The sequence below is a fragment of the Sapajus apella genome, unplaced genomic scaffold (genome assembly GCF_009761245.1).
Source record: "Sapajus apella isolate SASKATOON/1434 unplaced genomic scaffold, GSC_monkey_1.0 scaffold62, whole genome shotgun sequence".
NCBI lineage: Eukaryota > Metazoa > Chordata > Mammalia > Primates > Cebidae > Sapajus > Sapajus apella.
Genome location: NW_022437002.1, coordinates 4,558,936 through 4,565,395, shown reverse-complemented (window position 1 = coordinate 4,565,395; position 6,460 = coordinate 4,558,936). Strand labels below are relative to the sequence as shown.

The following is a 6,460-nucleotide window of genomic DNA, read 5'->3' as shown; positions in this document are numbered from 1 at the left end:
GCCTGTAATCCCAGCTACTCAGGGGGCTGGGGCAGGAGAATTGCCTGAACCCAGGAGGCGGAGGTTGCGGTGAGCCAAGATCGCGCCATTGCACTCCAGCCTGGGTAACAAGAGCGAAACTCCGTCCCAAAAAAAAAAAAAAAAAAAAAAAAAAGAAATTGTATACGAATTATACAAAGAATTGATATACGAATATTTATAGTAGCATTGTTTATAACAGCTAAGACGTGGAAAAAAGCCAAACGTCCATCAATGGACAGATGGGTAAACAATATCTGTATACCCATACAATGGAATGTAACTCAGCCATAAAAGAATGAAGTACTGATATGGTCATGTGCCATACAACATTTTGGTCAACAACTGATCACATATACGACAGTGGTCCCATAAGATTATAATACCATATTTTTATTGTACCTTTCCTATGTTTTTATTTTTGGAGACAGAGACTTGCTCTATGCCCTACGCTGGAGTGCAGTAGCACAATCTCAGCTCACTGCAATCTCTACCTCCCAGGTTCAAGCAATTCTCCTGCCTCAGCCTCCCGAATAGCCGGGACTACAAGTGCACACCACCATGCCCAGCTAATTTTTGTATTTTTAGTGGAGATGGGGTTTCACCATGTTGGCCAGGATGGTCACTATCTCTTGACCTCGTGATCTGCCCACCTTGGCTTCCAAAGTGCTGGGATTACAGGTGTGAGCCACTGCGCCCAGCCTGGGTATGAATGCCTAGTATTGTATAGTATTATGCTATACAGCATTTTAGCCTAGAAGCTACAGGCTATACCATACAGCCTAGTTGTGTAGTAGGCTATACCATCTAGGTTTGTAAAAGTACATTCTATGATGTTTACACAATGACAAAAATCATCTAACAATGCATTTCTCAGAACGTATCTCCATCATTAAGTGACATATGATTATACATACTACAACATGGGTAAACCTTAAAAACCTCAAGCTGGCCAGGCACAGTGGCTCATGCCTGTAATCCCAGCACTTTGGGAAGCCGAGGTGGGTGGATCATGAGTTCAAGAGATTGAGGCCATCCTGGCCAACGTGGTGAAACCACAACTCTACTAAAAATACAAAAATTAGCTGGGCGTGGTGGTGGACACCTGTAATCCCAGCTACTTGGGAGGCTGAGGCAGGAGAATCATTTGATCCCAGGAGGTGGAGGTTGCAGTGCGCCCAGATCACACCATTGCACTCCAGCCTGGGCAACAAGAATGAAACTCCATCCCCCTCCCCCAAAAAAAGTTATAACTCAAAAAAAAAAAAAAAAAAAGAATTGTCCTATACATTGGAGTCAGTTATAACTTGATATTTACATTAATAGGATTTTAATATAACTTATATTCATAGTATTCTTGAGTCATCAAAAAAGGTTTAAGTTATTTCCAGAATTATGTGATTAGGTCCTAACAATGGGTAATACATTTCAGATTTTCTTCTTTCAGTACAGTGACTTTATACGTTGAAACAGCAAGTTAGACCAATTTATGTGGGGCATCCAAAATCCAAATGGAGCCATTTTAATATCCGTAAGAGTTAAATATTATAATAGTCCCAAGAATATAACAGAATTCAAGATTTCTATCAAGTTCAATGATCTTTAAAAAGGTGGTTAGGAAAGAAAATTACACATTTTAGGAACCATTAAGTTCGAAGGTCCTTGGAATAGAAGCAAAAGACATGTATTTCTTATGACTGAAGATTTAGGTAGCGAGTGTAACTTGAATTAAGGTTGTGGTTGAGTAGATCAACTTTTTTTTTTTTTTTTTGAGACAGAGTCTCGCTGTCACTGAGGCTGGAATGCAATGGCGTGATCTTGGCTTACGGCGACCTCTGCCTCCAGAGTTCAAGCCATTCTCCTGCCTCAGCCTCCCGAGTAGCTGGGATTACAGGTGCCCGCCCTGGCGCTGGGCTAATTTTTGTATTTGTACTAGAGACTGGGTTTCACCATCTTGTCTAGGCTGGTCTGGAACTTCTGACCTTGTGATCTACCTGCCTTGGCCTCCCAAAGTGCTGGGATTACAGGGGTGAGCCACTGTGCCCAGCCGAGAAAATCAACTTTTTAAAGATATATAGTCATTAATCTAAAATTTAATGTGTCCCATTAGGGTCAGCAAAACGAATCTTGTTAGCCTGCTTAGCAAACATTCCTGAGTCATAAAGAACTTCTGCTAACTAGAGTGGTAATTGTATTCTTTAACAGATAAATGATCCTTTAGCATTGGGAAGATTTAGAATTAAGTACAAATGCTCCTCAACTTATGATGGGGTTACATCCCAAAAAACCTATTGTAAGTTGAAAACATTATAAGTTTAAAATCCATTTAATACCCCATTAAACCCACTGTAAAGTCAAAAAATCATAAGTCAAGATTCAAGAGCAGTGGTTTGAACATTTGTGTCCCCTCCAAAATTCATGTTAAAACTTCATCCCCATTGCAACAGTAACACCTTTAGGAGGTGCTTTGGCCAGGAAGACTCTGCCCTCATGGATGGAATTAGCGCCCTTATAAAATGACCTAAGGGAGTAAGTCTGACCTCTTTTGCCATTCCATCCCTTCTGCCACATGAGGACACAGCAGTCCTCCAATCCAGAGGATGCAGCAACATTGTGCCATCTTGGAAGCCAAGAGCAGCTCTCACTAGACACCAAACTGCCGGGACTTCCCAGCTTCCAGAAGTGTAAGAAATCAATTTATGTTTTTTTTTTTTTTTTTTTTGAGACGGAGTTTCACTCATGTTACCCAGGCTGGAGTGCAATGGCGCGATCTCGGCTCACTGCAACCTCCGCCTCCTGGGTTCAGGCAATTCTCCTGCCTCAGCCTCCTGAGTAGCTGGGATTGCAGGCACGCACCACCATGCCCAGCTAATTTTTTGTATTTTTAGTAGAGACGGGGTTTCACCATATTGACCAGGATGGTCTCGATCTCTTGACCTCGTGATCCACCCGCCTCGGCCTCCCAAAGTGCTGGGATTACAGGCTTGAGCCACCGCGACCGGCCTCTGTTCTTTATAATTACCCAGTCCCAAAGTATTTTTATAGCTGCACAAATGGCCTGAGACAGAAAAGATTTATAATTATTAAAAACACTTAAGAGAATCAGAACCATAGTTGGGAAAGCCTCATTGAGAAGATGGCATTTGAATAAAGTCCAAAGGAAGTAAGAGAGTGACGTGGGTGTCTTGGGGAAGAGTATTTCAGGCAAAGGGAACAGCAAGTGCAAAGGCCCTGAGGTGAGCAGGCAAGGAGGCATTGGGAGAACATCAAGGAGGCATGGGGGGAAGCAATGGGATATGGAGTCAGAAGGGTAAGGCAGATCATGAGAGGAGCAGGACACGGTGAGACCAGGTGCTGTAAGGCTGAGTAGACTATTATGCAGCTTTTGGCTTTTAAACTGCATAAGAACGGGTGCCACTGACCAATTTTGAGCAGAAAAGTGACAAAAGCTTCATTCAAGGCAATCAAACACATCAAATCCTTTAAATATGATTAACATATCATTGTGTCACTGAGTTAACTAAGCCTATTAGAAATTGTTTTATCTAAAAATCAGATTTAAATGATATAGGATGAATCAATATTACTATATCTTACAAAGTTTTTGCTGGTCCCAAATCATTATCAACAGCAAAGCTGGTGATTTCAGGGCTATGAGATAAGGTCTAGGGGCTTGGCCTCCTTCCTGGAGTCTCCTGCTGACATCTTACAGGACAATCCACCCAGACACCCATTTGGCCAAGGGCCCCAAGCCAGATTCTCACTTCCCAGTTGCCACTTGTGTGGCCAGAGAGGTTCCCAGGAATAAAGATGTCTGATCCCTGCTTATCAGTGAGGGGCTCTTGCTCCAGTCCACAAACGCATCCATACCTGAGGCATGGAGGAGATAAGACTGGAGCAGAAGCTTGCTGAGGATTTTGGAGGCTTTTCTGAAAAATATCAGTTAAGTTTTTAGAGCAGGGAAGCGCTGTGGTGCAACTGGCCCTTCTGAAGACTCCTCTGGAGGCGCCTTAGGAGGGAAGGCAGGGCGGGAACAGGAGGCCCTGGGCGGCTATGGTCACCCCTGGTCTGGAGGTGAAACCCCACACTTCACACGTGTTCCTTCATCTGCAAAGTGGAATTACTGTCAGCCTGACTAGACGGTTGTTTTAGGTGAAATTAAGTGAAATAATTCATATAGGTGAAAGCACTCCATTTAAATTTCTGCAAATATAAAGGTTCATCAAGCACAGAGGTGATACTGACGTGTGTGGTCAGAAGCCCGCCAGGTGTGAATCTACCTCTTCCTAACGCGTCTTGGAATGACGTGGAGTAGGGCCACTGAACAATCAGCGGTAAATAAGCGCATCTGAAGGGGAAGGGAACAAGCCGCTGACTAACTCACAAAAGAAGCGGTCCGCATGGGTAAAGATGAGCATGTACGGTTCCGTCCAGAAGCAAATAGTTGGAGCTGAACATTGGTTAGGCGCGGTGAGTCCGCCCTCGGTTCTAAGCCCAGATGTCGCATCTTGACATAAAACCAAGGATGGAGGCTGCACCGAGAAACTCGGGCTACTGCCCTGGGAGCCAGGCTCCCCGGCAGCGCCCCCGGCCGCGCCTGCAGAAGCTCCGGCCCCGGCCCTGCCCTCCCCGCGCGCCCCCCCGGCGGCCGCCCGTCTTCGCGCCGCGCAGCCCGAGCCCCTCCGGAGTCCCCGGCGCCCGACGGCTCCAGACACGCCCGGCGCCATCCCTGTCGCCTTCCCGCCGCAGCCACAAGGAGGCTCCGCGCGCCTTCCCGCCTTTCCCCGGGCCGGGCCGGGCCGGGCCGGGCGGCGAGGCGGGCGCGGGCGGCGACGGCGCGGCCATTGTCCCGCAGCCCCTCCCGGGCGCGCAGGAGGGGCCGGCCCGGCAGGCGGGGAGGGGCAGCCGGGAGCCGGTGCCCGCCAACGCCCGCCGTCGCCCCGGGCCGGGCCAGCCGCCGCCCGCGCCTCCTCCGTGGCCGCCCCCAGCCCCTCGGAGCCGGCGCCGCCGCCGCCGCTGCGCCCCGGGCTGCAAATGGCGCCCGCTCGCCTCGGCGCCTCCCGCCACGCTCCCGGCCCGGGGACGTCTGGGGGCGGCGCGCCCGGGGCCCGCATCCCAGCACCGCCGCTGCCCGGGCGGTCAGAGCCCGCGGCGCCTCCGCCCGCAGCCAGGCTCGCGGCGGGTCCCGGGCAGCCCCGACGCCCGCCCGCCCTCCGCCCGCGCCGCGCCGCGCGCTGCCACTTACCGCGGGCCGCGGCGCACCGGCCGGTCGCGCGCGCGGGCCGGGGGAAGATTCCTGGTTCTCGGCCGGGGAAGGACCCCCTTTCGAGGCCGTTCCTTTGCGCCCTAAAACAAGTAGCCCCAACGTGAGAGAAACAAAAGGTATTTGCTGACGTGGGCGTTGGACAGAAACGCCCGAGGGCTGGGGACACAATTAAAGGGGCAACGCACAGATTTCAGGCACCAACCAGCAGCTTCGCCCACTCCCCCTGCCCTTGCCCACACCCGCTGCACGCTCCAGAGGCACCGAGGTGCCCAGATTCTCTAGCAGTTGACTGCGGATCATGATTTTAGTCAGGAGCTGAAATTTAAAATTGTACTTTACGTTGGGAAAGGCGCCTCCGGAGGGCAGAAGGGCTGGATTTCTAGGATCTGGGGAATTTAGGAAAGAGGGAGGGACTTAGGCGTGCCCACAATTACTGTATAAGTACATGTGACATTATTGTACTTAAGTTTAGCAACGTCAAATGCAAGAGAGTTCCACAAAATTTTCCCTTGTATTGAAGCAGTTATTTTAGTTGAGGATAACCTTTTCTAAACCTCTACAGGGCACAAGCATTTCATTTGAAGAGGAAAACCCAGAGACGCTAAGAGAACATAATTCTTAGTTAAGTCCAGAGAAAATATAAAATTAGTAGGAACAGCAAGTTTTGTCTTTTCCAATACAAGCATTCATTGTACACCAAGCCTCCCTCTGACAAATATACGTCTCTAATATTTAGCGTACAGATATCAGGTTATACATTTGCTAAAATAGTAAATTAATGGATTTTCATTGTTACAATAGAAGCCTTACCTCTATAAACTAGTTTTCTTGTTTCTTATGCTGGCGTCAGGTACTGAAAAGTATTGTGTTTTAGTAAAACTGGAGGAAAAAGGTTCAAATTATCAAAACCTGTGTTTAACTTTTAATGGATTCCTCTCCTGTTCATAGTCAGTCATATTAGACAGTTTGTAACTTTGATTTCAGGAATAATTAGCTATGCATTTTGAGGATACAAGATAGTCACAATTGTTTCTTAATGTCACTTCTGTTTCACTGCAGAGGTGCTTTGCTATTTAGTTCAGCAATTCCTGAAATTCTGAACAGGTAAGTAGAAACATATTTGAAAACCGTTAGGTGTCAGGTGTGTTGGATGTGCTCAGATTACTCTGTTAGTTC

At 48.0% G+C, this 6,460-nt stretch overlaps 1 protein-coding gene across 3 annotated transcripts in view; it reads right to left on the bottom strand.

Annotated features, from left to right (window-relative positions):
* The window catches only part of ZBTB8A (zinc finger and BTB domain containing 8A), a 55,817-nt gene extending 50,126 nt beyond the window's left edge, over window positions 1-5,691 (bottom strand). For 2 of the 3 annotated variants that reach the window (XM_032246768.1, XM_032246773.1), the window contains exon 1: window positions 5,264-5,687. The gene's annotated coding sequence lies outside the window, so the exon portion shown is untranslated. Of the gene's footprint in view, window positions 1-5,263 lie in introns of all 3 variants that reach the window. The other variant, XM_032246769.1, reaches the window with a different exon arrangement.
* Between the last annotated feature and the right edge of the window lie 769 nt (window positions 5,692-6,460).